Source organism: Capra hircus, chromosome 18 (genome assembly GCF_001704415.2).
Source record: "Capra hircus breed San Clemente chromosome 18, ASM170441v1, whole genome shotgun sequence".
Lineage (NCBI taxonomy): Eukaryota > Metazoa > Chordata > Mammalia > Artiodactyla > Bovidae > Capra > Capra hircus.
This window is the reverse complement of record NC_030825.1, coordinates 19,606,895-19,620,479: the sequence shown is the minus strand read 5'-3', so window position 1 is coordinate 19,620,479 and position 13,585 is coordinate 19,606,895.

The window sequence follows — 13,585 nt, the reverse complement described above, 5'->3', positions numbered from 1 at the left end:
TCTTTCTAACCCAGGGATCAAACTCAGGTCTCCTGCATGGTAGGTGGATTCTTTACCAGCTGAGCCACGAAAGAACAGCCCCCTAAATTTTTCCTGCACCTTATTCTTAAAATAATGTTGATGCTTGGGTGGCTGACACTTGCAGTCATCTTGGATTTGTACAAAAAGTTATATCAGGTAGGGATTTTCATGACCTGAGACAAACACTCTGGAGATGAATAGGCAAATTGTCGTATTGAATACACTCAGGAGGGCTCCCACTACAGCACTTCCAAGAAGCCAGCTCTCCTCACAGATAGAGACCTATAGCATGGCCAGACTGTCTCTACCACTCACCAGTCTCAATGCTGTAGTTTCCACCATCATCACATTTCTTTGGGATTAACTGTAAAATCAGAAGTTGGTGAAGTGAGAGAATTATTAGATTTAAAACTACAAGACTTGACTCAAGACCAATACACCATCTTCCCAGTTGTTTATCCTTTGAGTCCCTTCCATCTTGTAAACCTGTAGGAGGACATTGGACTTTATGAGCTTTCAACCCTTCTATTCTATCCCAAGTGAGACATTTGATTTCATTAGTATCCATAATCATTTTAGCACTGATTGAGCATCTTTGCTCAATATAGAAACACTTTGGAAAGCAGAGAGCTGGTCAGCGAGGGCATGTCCATTTGTAAGACTAGCAATTCTGATGAAGACAAAAGATTGGGAAGTATTGGGAGGATAAGTTCTAGCATGACACCCCAGTGGGAAGCTCACTGAGGTATGAGGTGGGGACATCTTCAGAGCAAAGAGAAGAATGAGGAAGGAAGGGAAGAATGACAAAGGGTAAAAACCCCTCACTTTGTGGGCCTTTTGGCCAAGAGTGGCCTCTGGTCCTTGGGAGTAAGACATCTAGGTCTGTGTGCTTCAGTCCATGCATAAGAACTAGACTGCATCTGGAGGACTACTGCTTGACATACAATCCTTTGGGCTTCCTTCATAGCTAAGTTAGTAAAGAATCTACCCGTAATGCAGGAGACCCCGGTTTGATTCCTGGGTCAGGAAGATCTGCTGGAGAAGGGATAGGCTACCCACTCCAGTATTCTTGGGCTTCCCTATGGCTCAGCTGGTTAAGAATCTGCCTGAAATGCAGGAGACCTGGGTTTGATACCTGGGTTGGGAAGATTCCCTGGAGAAGGGAATGGCTACCTACTCCAGTATTCTGGCCTGGAGAATCCCATGGACTGTATAGTTCATGGAGTTGCAAAGAGTCAAACACGACTGAGCGAATTTTGTCTGTCTTATCCAATCCCAACAAGTTACTTCAGCTCACTGTACCTTTGTGTCTTCATCTGGAAATTTGAACTAATCAAATGCGTTCATATATGTAAAACTTAGCTCACTAAGGGTTTTCTGTCACTGTTATTTCCCCTCTGCCTTGTGATCCTATTTCTTGGTGAGTGGAGATCAGGAGGTGCAGGGCGAGGAGGCTGCAGCCCCTTTAGCTCTTACCACGCCTTCCTGTAGATCCTCTCACCATGGAGACTGCTAGGCCAGGGCTGATCCCTCAGACAATGGCCTTAGGCGACATAAAAGGGATTTTCAGACCAGCTGGCAACTCATGCTGCTGCCTCCTGTGAAGGAATTTTGTCCTCGGAGGCTCTGAAATTACAGGGAAGAAATGACGATGTCAGCTCTTAGCCTTGTCCCAAGTACCTGTCTAACACTCCTTGGCATTTCCAGACGTGTATATAGACAGATGCATCTGTGCACACAGGTTTGTATGGATACACACATACACACAGGAACCCATGTTCGCAGACATAAGCACCTGTACACACCTATATAATGCTGAGGGCAAAGTACGCAGATATGCTTACACATATACACTTACGCAGATATAGGTATACATATATGTATATGTAATATATAGAGACATATACTGATGCACAATCACAAAAAGAGACAAATATTCACATGTATGTGTCCACTAATAAAATATTATTCGGCATATGGTTACACTGTCACAAATTATACATCCATTAACTGGACCAAATGTCCAGCACCTTCAAGGAACTGAGGACCTAGGAAACCATACCTTCAGCCTTAGTTCTAGCTTGAAGTCAACACTACACACACCCACTTTGAGGTTGTGCTGAAGACCAAGGGTGGAGGGTGAAGACAGGTCAGAGGAGACAGTGCCCTACAGGCTCTGGGAAGATCCAGCTGTCAGAGACTTGTTGGCCCCAAGACCATGGACGTGGATGCTGCAAGCCAATGGGCTAGGTAGGAGTATTCTGTTTCTTAGGCCTCCGGGCGCCAAACCCACCATCTACTGAAAAGGAATTTTTGAGAAGCTCCTGGCTGACCAAAGGGCAGAAGCAGCCAAGAGTGTGGCAAACTATCTTGATTGGATTCACTAGGGGAAAAAGAAACACAATGAACTCTAGCCAGAGTCCACCAAGAGTAGGGGCATATGGGTGAGGTGGAAGATGACTGGGGAGAACCATGACCTAATAGTCTCTTAAGCATAACTTTCAACTGATCCTATGAGAAAGTTCTATCTGAGGCATTTCCGCCATATTTCTCCCTGATCCTTTGTTGATTCTAAAACACCTATGGCTCATTGTTTCCAGATGCCTTCTTTCTGCCACTTACAGCTTACAGACCCAGGACCAATGTCCTCACAGCATCTACTGCCTACTTCAAGATGACAACTTCTTCCTGATGGGCGAAGATCCCAGAGCCACCAACAAGAGAAATAGAAGGTATCAAGCAGTGGAGAAGAGGGCTGGTATCACTGGACAACTTGAAGATTCAGCCTAAAATAAACTACACAGCATATTATCTGACGGTACAAAAGATTATGTGTCCCGCTTTGAGTGCCTTGAGTGATTCAAAGAGAACTGTCAGCTCTCAGGAATTCCCCAAGTCGTCTGCCACCATAAAAAATAATTTATTGGAGGCTTCCAATCAAATGAACTTTGGATGAGTAGTGTATTTCCTATTAAGAGCTATTACCACAAAGAGATCTTGTGGAACAGATAAACATTAATGGAAACATCCTAAAACATTGTGGACTCCTTGAACCTCTCATTCAGCTGGGCTCCCAAAAGTGAGCCAGCTCAAATTCTACTCCTGCCCAGCCTCAGATGGAGAGTCCTAAACAACCCACCAGTTATGAGGACTCATAGCAGGACCCATAGCATCCTGGTGCCAGTGGCCTAACCAACTCTGGGGGCTGGACATTGACTCTACAAAATGATGTCAGAGGCACAGGGCTCTGGGATAGAGTTTGGCCCAGAATTTGTAATAGGGAGTTGGTGTTTGAGAAACAAATCCTAGCGCCTAATCTGAAGTGGGCTTCCCTGGTGGCTCAGTCAGTGAAGAATCCACCTGCAATGCAGAGACCCAGATTCAATCCCTGGGCTCGGAAGGTAGTGTCAACCCACTCCAGCATTCTTGTGTGGAGACTCCCCATGGACCTAGGATCCTTGCGGGCTGCAGCCCAGGGGATCGCAAAAAGTCAGAAACGACTAACCACAGCACAGAACAATCTGAAGTGAGGATTTTGTTCAGAGAATTGTTTCATTAATTGAACGCTCCAAGTCATCCCATGTCCTGAAAGTCATCATAAGCAGTCTCTGCTTCTTCTGCCTCCTATTCATATATACTCCACCTCCAGTGTGGAAGGACTTAAAGGTCTGAGAACACATTTTTGTGACTCTGCACTTGCTGTTCCCTGAGCAAGGGTTCTAATCCTCTACTCAGCTGCTGAACTCCTATACATCCTTCAATCTCAGTTTATGGGGCATCTCCTTCTTTTACCCACTTTTTCTGGAGGTTAAGTATTCTTGTCTGAGCTTGTTGAGCACAATGTGAGAATTTTGCTTTCATCTCAATGTCTCCATGAGCTTTTTAAGAAGAATGAGTCTTTATCTTGATGTTTTTATACCCTTAACAATAGCATGGAGCCTGGCATGTAGCAAATGTTTAATAAGTTAGTGGCATGCATGCATGAACTGAGTGAATAAGAGGCAGCTGTGTAGTAGTTAAGAGCCTGGACTTTGAGCCAGGCTGCCTGGGTTCATATCCTGGTTTTGCCACTTAATAATAAACTTTGATAAATTCCATTATCTTCTCTATACCTCAGCTTCCTCTTCTATAGGATAGGTACAATAATAGAGGCTGTTGTAACAGTTAATTGAGCTAACATAGAAAGAAAAGGAAAGTGTTAGTCATTCAGTCATGTCTGACTCTTTGCTACCCCAAGGACTGTAGCCTTTCAGGCTCCTCTGTCCATTGGATTTTCCAAGCAAGGATACTGTAGTGGTTTGCCATTGCCTCCTCCAGGGGATCTTCCTGACCCAGGGATCAAACCCATGTCTCCTGTGTCTCTTGCACTGCAGACAGATTCTTATAGGTAAAAGGTTAAAGAGTGGATAGTACCTAGTAAGCACTCAACTCACATTAGCCGAGAGTCCAGATCCATTCCCATGTGAGCATTGTCAATGATTCTGAAGACCTCTCTACTAAGTCAAAGCCACAAGAGAAGAAGCAGAAAGGGCCTCTGCTTGCCCTTTGGGTCCTGTAACAATCCCTCTTCTGTGGCCCCTTCATCTAGGCTGAGTGGACTTATTTACAAGGGTCTAGTTAATCATGTCCATCTGTAATGTAAATGGGCTTCTCATTATGCTAATGCCAGCACTAGACATGCAAATCCACAAGCATTTGCATGCCTAATGCAACAGTTCTTGTCCATCCTGCTCTGTTGCTATTTACTATCTAGTTTTTATGACTTATGGATTTCCAACCCTTTAAATTTATATCAGCACCGTGACATATCTGCAAGCAGCGACAGTTTTATGAGCACTAAAAAAGTTGCAACACACCACCACTAAATACTAATGACATAAATGGTAGCTGTAATGGCCTCTATTTTTATTACAATACCAAACCTCAATATATTGCAATTACCTCTACACTCAAGCCAGACCAAGCCACACTGTACAGGAGCCAGCCCAGGGAGAGAGATGTGACCCCAGAAGAGTTCCCGGGTCAAGCCTGTCTGTGGCGCTGAGGAGCTACAGTGGCAGGAAATGTCCTCTGAGAGTTTACTGGGGATCAGAGATCTTCATCAGGAAGAGATGCACCTGGATTCTGAGGTGGGTCTCACAAACCTCAGGGATTGCTTAGAGATGTTCACAGGTTTTAGCCTTGCCACTCCTTGCCTTCCCCATGAAAAAGAATAGAACACAGGAAAAGCTATCTGTACTACCAGGTCCCAGTCCCAACTGAGCCACTAACTTGCTGTGTGACCCTGAGCAAATCCCTGCCCTCTCTGGGCCTCAGTTCCCCATGAGGAGGGGAGGAACTAAATATCTCTAAGGATGTTTCCAACTCCAACATGCTGGAACTGACTCTGTGGAAACGTCAAGCCCAAGACATACACATTAATTTTCTCCAGAATGAAAATACATCCACCAGGACATTTTTATGCCTGATTTCATAAGCTCTGATTTTACACCTTAAAATAATAACACCTTGAATTTATTTGATGACATTTTCCATCTGAAACACTTTTCTGTCTGTTACAGCATTCATTCTGTGTCCCGGGAGAGTGAGCCAGACAGGAACTATTCTTTCCATTGCGCAGGTAGAGAAACTGAGGTGTGGAAAGAGGACAGTTATACAATACATGCTTGCCAGCAATGGGATTAAAACCCATATCTTTGTGGATGGCTTTCTACTAAGCCATTTCTCCATTGCTTCCAGTGGCATCCCTTACAAAAAAAATTTTTTCCCCTTTGGCTCCTGCACTGTGTTCCTGGGAGAGGTACCTCACCAAGCAGTTATCCATCACTAGTCTCTCAGTATGGACTAGTACACAGGATCACTTTTCCTGGGGATAGATAGTCAAGGGCAAGCTTGGGGGGCAGCTGTAGGGTATATCAGTTAGTAAGTTACATTGGTTTCTATCCATGGGGGCACTTTTTGGGAGTAGGAGGCCTGAATGGAAGATAGTGTATGGCCAGAAAATAGCAGGAGTGGAACAGGCTTGAGAGAGAAGGTCAGCGAGGACAAACCACCCAGTCAAAGGCCAGTTCTCCTTTCGTTTGCGCTCCAGGTCATGATCTATCCTGAGTGAGAGGAGGGCCCCATTGTCTCAGCAGAGTAGCTGGTACAGAGAAGGTGCTCAACCAATGTTCGCTGAGTAGAAGAACTTCTCGTGATCACCACTCAACTAAGACAATTAATTAAAATCTATCTGAAATGAAAAGAAAGTGCCAGGACTAGCTGAAAAGTGGTGTTATAGATTGACTTATGTCTCACAAAATTCATATATTGAAGCTCTAACTCCCAAAATGACTGTGTTTGACACTAGGGCCTTTAATGAGGTAGTTCAGGTAAAACGAGGGCTCCCCTGATTGCTCAGACTGTAAACAATTCACCCGCAATGCAGGAGACCCAGATTCGATCTCTGGGTTGGGAAGATCCCCTGCAGAAGGGAATGGCTACCCACTCCAGTATTCTTGCCTGGAGAATTCCATGGACAGAGGAGCCTGGCAGGCTACAGTCCACAGAGTCACAAAGAGTCAGACATGACTGAGTGATATTCACTTTTACTTTAAGGTAAAATGAGGTCATAAAGGCAGAGTTCTAATCCGATATGAGTGGTTTCCTTGTAAGAAGAGAAAGATGCTGGAGAGGCAACCACAGAGGGAGGAACTGTGAGCACACAGCCAGAAGGTGCTTAGCTGCAAGAAAAGGAGAGAGGCTCAGTTCAGTCACTCAGTCATGTCCAACTCTCTGTGACCCCATGGACTAGAGCACACCAGGCTTCCTTGTCCTTCACCAACTCCCAGAGCTTGCTCAAATTCATGTCCGTTGAGTCAGTGATACCATTCAACCATCTCATCCTCTGTCATCCCCTTCTCCTCCTGCCTTCAATCTTTTCCAGCTTGGGGTCTTTTCAAATGATTCAGTTCTTCGTGTCAGGTGGCCGAAGTATTGGAGCTCCAGCTTCAGCATCAGTCCTTCCAATGAACTTTCAGGACTGATTTCCTTTAGGATTGACTGGTTTGAATTCCTTGTGTCCAAGGGACTCTCAAGAGTCTTCTCCAACAACATAGGTCAAAAGCATCAATTCTTTAGCACTCCGCTTTCTTTATGGTCCAACCCTCACATCCATACATGACTACTGGAAATACCATAGCTTTGGCTAAACAGACCTTTGTTGGCAAAGTAATGTCTCTGCTTTTTAATATGCCATCTATGTTTATCATAGCTTTTTTTTCCCAAAGAGCAAGTGTCTTTTAATTTCATGGCTTCAGTCACCATCTGCAGTGATTTTTGGGCCTAGGAAAATACAGTCTCTCACTGTTTCCATTGTTTGCCCATCTATTTGCCATGAAGTGATCAGACTAGATGCCATGATCTTAGTTGTCTAAATGTTGAGTTTTAAGCCAGCTTTTTCACATTCCTCTTTCACTTTCATCAAGAGGCTCTTTAGTTCCTCTTGACTTTCTGTCATTAGGGTGGTGTCATCTGCATATCTGAGGTTATTGATATTTCTCCCAGCAAAAGAGAGGCCTCAGGAGAAACTAAACCTGCCCACACCTTGATCTTAGACTTCCAGCCTTCAGAATTGCGAGAAAATAAGATTTTGTTTAAGGCACTGAGTCTGTAGGTAGCTCCTTATGGCTGTGGTTGACTGCCTCAGAGTAAAAGCTGCAGCAATAACCTTCACCCCACACTGTCAGGAAGATCCCCGGTGGAAGGAAATGACACTCCACTCCAGTATTCCTGCCTGGGAAATCCCATGGATAGAGGAGCCTGGCAGGCTACAATCAATGGGGTTGTAAAAGAGTCGGACATGACTTAGTGACTAAACAGCAGCAACAGATGGAGATACGTCTTGAGAGGCTGAGGATATAAAATGACAGGGAGAGGCAGACTTATCTTCAAGAAGACATCTTAGACATCTCAAAATCTAACTCATGAATGAATACAATATGGGGAAACTGTCCAGTAAACTGTAGGTAAAGAGCAGATAATAAAGAGGTGAAGACCCCCAATATACGACAAGCACTTGCCCCAGTACCACACAATGGAAAGTAGTTACCCAGATATAGGCATGTATTTTGTGGGACGTATTTTTCCAAGGGGTGGGGGACTTCCCTGGGGAATCAGTGGCTAAGACTCCGCATTCTCAGTGCAGGGGGCTGGATTCAATACCTGGCTGGGGAACTAGATCACACAGTCTGCAAAGAGTTCTCATGCCACAACTAAAGATCCTGCAGGCCACAATGAAGATTGAAGATCCTGTGCACTGCAGCTAACACCTAGAGCAGTCAATAAATGATTTTTTTCAATGTTGTATCTCCCCTATGGGGTCTGAAATTAACAGTCCATCTCTTTAGTAAGGCATTGTACTCTGGCATCAAAACAGTTGATTGACTGAAGATTTCTATATCACTTAGGGTTTGAGGTAGAGGTCATAAGCAGCAGAAGTACTCCCTGCCCACATGGCTTAAACAATATGAGAATCCTGTAGCAAAAGGATCCTGTCCACAAGTCTGTTTTCAGGCAGGGCTGGAAGCAGAAGCTTAAACCATATCACCAGGACGTGGTTTTCTGCTGTGCTATTCTCTCAGACCCATTTTCCTCTGTGTCAATGTGGTTGTCTCCTTTCTGAGCCCATAATGCCTGCTAGTAGCTCCAGAACACATTTTTCTCTCACATGTCATTGGCTAAAGTGGGATCACTGGAATATCCCTGAACCAACCCCCCAAAATTTGAGACTCTGACTGGTCAGACCAGAGTCACATGCATGCCTGGAGTCCAAGGAAGAATCTGCTTCATCTAAAGCAAACAGATTACTACAGAAGGAGGGGAAATGGAGTTTATGTCTAATTGAAAAAGGAGCATTGTTACAGAAGACAGGCGTGTTGCAGGCCACAGGATCGCAAAGAGTTGGACACAACTTGGCGACTAAACAACAGCAGAAGGCAGAGTGGATGAATGGTTGGGTGATGAAAACAGAACTAACGTCCACTCTTTTATGACTTTCACAGGTAAATTCCTGATGACAACTCCCGAGGTGAAAGAGGAAAGTAGAGGAAGACAAGTCTGGGTGAATCCATGTGCTCTTAGTTGCTTGTAACCCATCAGCTGCACTGTTGGGAAAACCATCCTTGCCTTTCAAGATCCAGCTCAAAAGCCACCAGGAAACTTCTGGTTTCAGGTCTGATGTGTGAAGATCTTAGGAATCATCATTCTCATCCTTATAATAAGAAAAAGCTACACAAGCTGAAAATATATTTTCCTGCATCTCTCAGGGAATATTGTTAAGACTGCAGGGCAAATGGACGTCTCAAAATCTGAGGAGACAGGTAAACAGTCAAAGAGTCAAATCAGCTTCCTTGAAGCAGAAGCCATTAGAGCCATAAGTTGTAGGACAATTAAATGATAATTTTGGTAACTTGCTGGAAGAAAAGCGTGGACCAGTTTGAGAGTAAGAAAACCATGGGGCCAGGAGTTTATAGAGGTCCACACACTTTCATGGATTTTAAGTGCAAGAACCCCACCAGATCTTCGCTGTGAAGAGTGAAGGCAAATCCCTCTTATTTCTGGCAAAGAGAAGGAGATGCAACATTCTGATATGTGCCCAGTGTGTTCTCCATAACAAAGGCCTACCCTCTAGTTAAAAGAACTTTGAAAGTGAAAGTCGCTCAGTTGTGTCCAACTCTGGGACCCCATGGACTATACAGTCCATTTCACCAGAGCCTTATCTCACAAAGGCAAGCAGGTGATTACTCAACTACTGCCCCATGTATCTGTGGCTCACATATAGAGAAGGAGAGAAAAAGAAAGATACCAAATCCTGGTGAAGGTCACAGGCCAGAGACACAGGCTCACCATAACAGTGGATTCAACCATAAAACTATGAGACACCTCCCTTCCCCATGCCTTACCAGTGCAGTTGACAGGGCTCCAGTGAAATAATAGGGTTATATCAATAGCTGAAAGACCCACGAGGCTCAGGTTCTACTCAAGAAGGAGATTTTAGGAAAACACCAAGGAAACAGGAGAGGCAAAAAACAAGAATACTAGAGGAACTTGAAGTCCTTGGTGCCTATGTAGACACTAAACATAGATAAACACCTAGCCAGATTAATACAAAACCTCAACAGTGATAAAGGTCTCCATTTCTATTTTCTAACATAGAATGTCTGGATTTCAAGAAAAAACTACAAAACACTGTAAAAGGCAGGAGGAACACAGTCTGAAGAAACAAAGCAAGCATCAGTACCAGACTCAGACATGACACAGATTTTGGACTTATCAGACAGGAAATTTAAAATAATTATAATTAATAGTTTAAGATCACAAAGCAAAAAAGTAGGCGTAATGCAAGAACAAATGGGTAGTATAAGCAGAAAGATGTAAACTCTAAGAATAAAACTCAAAAAAGGAGAAACATTATCTGAACAGACCTATATTTACTAAAAAAAAAAAAATCAATAATTAATAACATTTCAGAAAGAAAGAAGCAGGCCCAGATAGTTTCACAAGTGAATTCTACCAAAGATTGAAAAAATTTAAAGAAAAATCCCAGATCTCTATAATCTCTTCCAGGAGATGAAATGCTGCTGCTGCTGCTGCTGCTGCTAAGTCGCTTCAGTCGTGTCCGACTCTGTGCGGCCCCATAGACGGCAGCCCACCAGGCTCTGCCGTCCTTGGGATTCTCCAGGCAAAAACGCTGGAGTAGGTTGCCATTTCCTTCTCCAATGCATGAAAGTGAAAAGTGAAAGGGAAGTCGCTCAGTCGTGTCCAACCCCCAGCGACCCCATGGACTGCAGCCCACCAGGCTCCTCCATCCATGGGATTTTTCAGGCAAGAGTACTGCAGTGGGGTGCCATTGCCTTCTCCGAAGAAATGAAATAGAGGGAATATTTTCTGACATTATATGAGCAGAGCGATTGTTGTTGTCTTTCAGTCATTAACACATGTCTGACTCTTTGCAACCGCATGGACTGTGGAATAGTGGAAGAATACACAGAAGAACTATGTAAAATGACCTTCAGTTCAGTTCAGTTCAGTTGCTCTGTCATGTCCGACTCTTCGCGACCCCATGAATCGCAGCACGCCAGGCCTCCCTGTCCATCATCAACTCCTGGAGTTCACTCCGACTCACGTCCATCGAGTCAGTGATGCCATCCAGCTATCTCATCCTCTGTCATCCCCTTCTCCTCCTGCCCCCAATCCTTCCCAGCATCAGAGTCTTTTCCAATGAGTCTACTCTTCCCATGAGGTGGCCAAAGTACTGGAGCTTCAGCTTTAGCATCATTCCTTCCAAAGAAATCCCAGGGTTGATCTCCTTCAGAATGGACAGGGTGGATCTCCTTGCATTCCAAGGGACTGTCAAGAGTCTTCTCCAACAACACAGTTCAAAAGCATCAATTCTTTGGCACTCAGTCTTCTTCACAGTCCAACTCTCACATCCATATATGACTACTGGAAAAAACATAGCCTTGACTAGACGGACCTTATACGGCAAAGTAATGTCTCTGCTTTTGAATATGCTATCTAGGTTGGTCATAACTTTTCTCCCAAGGAGTAAGCATCTTTTAATTTCATGGCTGCAGTCACCATCTGCAGTGATTTTGGAGCCCAGAAAAATAAAGTCTGACACTGTTTCTACTGTTTCCCCATCTATTTCCCATGGAGTGATGGGACCGGATGCCATGATCTTCGTTTTCTGAATCTTGAGCTCTAAGCCAACTTTTTCACTCTCCTCTTTCACTTTCATCAAGAGGCTTTTTAGCTCCTCTTCACTTTCTGCCATAAGGGTGGTGTCATCTGCATATCTGAGGTTATTGATATTTCTCCCAGCAATCTTGATTCCAACTTGTGTTTCTTCCAGCCCAGTGTTTCTCATGATGTATTCTGCATATAAGTTAAATAAGCAGGGTGACAATATACAGCCTTGACATACTCCTTTTCCTATTTGGAACCAGTCTGTTGTTCCATGTCCAGTTTGAACTGTTGCTTCCTGACCTGCATACAGATTTCTCAAGAGGCAGGTTAGGTGGTCTGGCATTCCCATCTCTTTCAGAATTTTCCATAGTTTATTGTGATCCACACAGTCAAAGGCTTTGGCATAGTCAATAAAGCAGAAATAGATGTTTTTCTGGAACTCTCTTGCTTTTTGGATGATCCAGCAGATGTTGGCATTTGATCTCTGGTTCCTCTGCCTTTGCTAAAACCAGCTTGAATATCAGGGAGTTCACGGTTCATGTATTGCTGAAGCCTGTCTTGGAGAATTTTGAGCATTACTTTACTAGCATGTGAGATGAGTGCAACTGTGCAGCAGTTTGAGCATTCTTTGGCATTGCCTTTCTTTGGGATTGGAATGAAAACTAACCTTTTCCAGTTCTATGGACACTGCTGAGTTTTCCAAATTTGCTGGCATATTGAGTGCAGCACTTTCACAGCATCATCTTTCAGGATTTGAAATAGCTCAACTGGAATTCCATCACCTCCACTAGCTTTGTTCGTAGTGATTCTTTCTAAGGCACACTTGACGTCACATTCCAAGATGTCTGGCTCTAGATTAGTGATCACATCATCATGATTATCTGGGTCATGAAGATCTTTTTTGTACAGTTTTTCCATGTATTCTTGCCACCTCTTCTTAATATCTTCTGCTTCTGTTAGGTCCATACCATTTGTGTCCTTTATCAAGCCCATCTTTGCATGAAATGTTCCCTTGGTATCTCTAATTTTCTTGAAGAGATCTCTAGTCTTTCCCACTCTGTTGTTTTCCTCTATTTCTTTGCATTGATCGCTGAATAAGGCTTTCTTATATTTTCTTGCTATTCTTTGGAACTCTGCATTCAGATGCTTATATCTTTCCTTTTCTCCTTTGCTTTTTGCCTCTCTTATTTTCACAGCTATTTGTAAGGCCTCCCCAGACAGCCATTTTGCTTTTTTGCATTTCTTTTCCATGGGGATGGTCTTGATCCCTGTCTCCTGTACAATGTCACAAACCTCATTCCATAGTTCATCAGGCACTCTATCTATCAGAGCTAGGCCCTTAAATCTATTTCTCACTTCCACTGTATAATCATACGGGATTTGATTTAAGTCATACCTGAATGGTCTAGCGGTTTTCCCTACTTTCTTCAATTTGAATCTGAATTTGGTAATAAGGAGTTCATGATCTGAGCCACAGTCAGCTCCTGGTCTTCTTTTTGTTGACTGTATAGAGCTTCTCCATCTTTGGCTGCAAAGAATATAATCAATCTGATTTCAGTGTTGACCATCTGGTGATGTCCATGTGTAGAGTCTTCTTTTGTGTTGTTGGAAGAGGGTGTTTGCCATGACCAGTGCATTATCTTGGCAAAACTCTATTAGCCTTTGCCCTGCTTCATTTCGCATTCCAAGGCCAAATTTGCCTGTTACTCCAGGTGTTTCTTGACTTCCTACTTTTGCATTCCAGTCCCCTATAATGAAAAGGACATCTTTTGGGGGTGTTAGTTCTAAAAGGTCTTGTAGGTCTTCATAAAACCATTCAACTTCAGCTTCTTCAGTG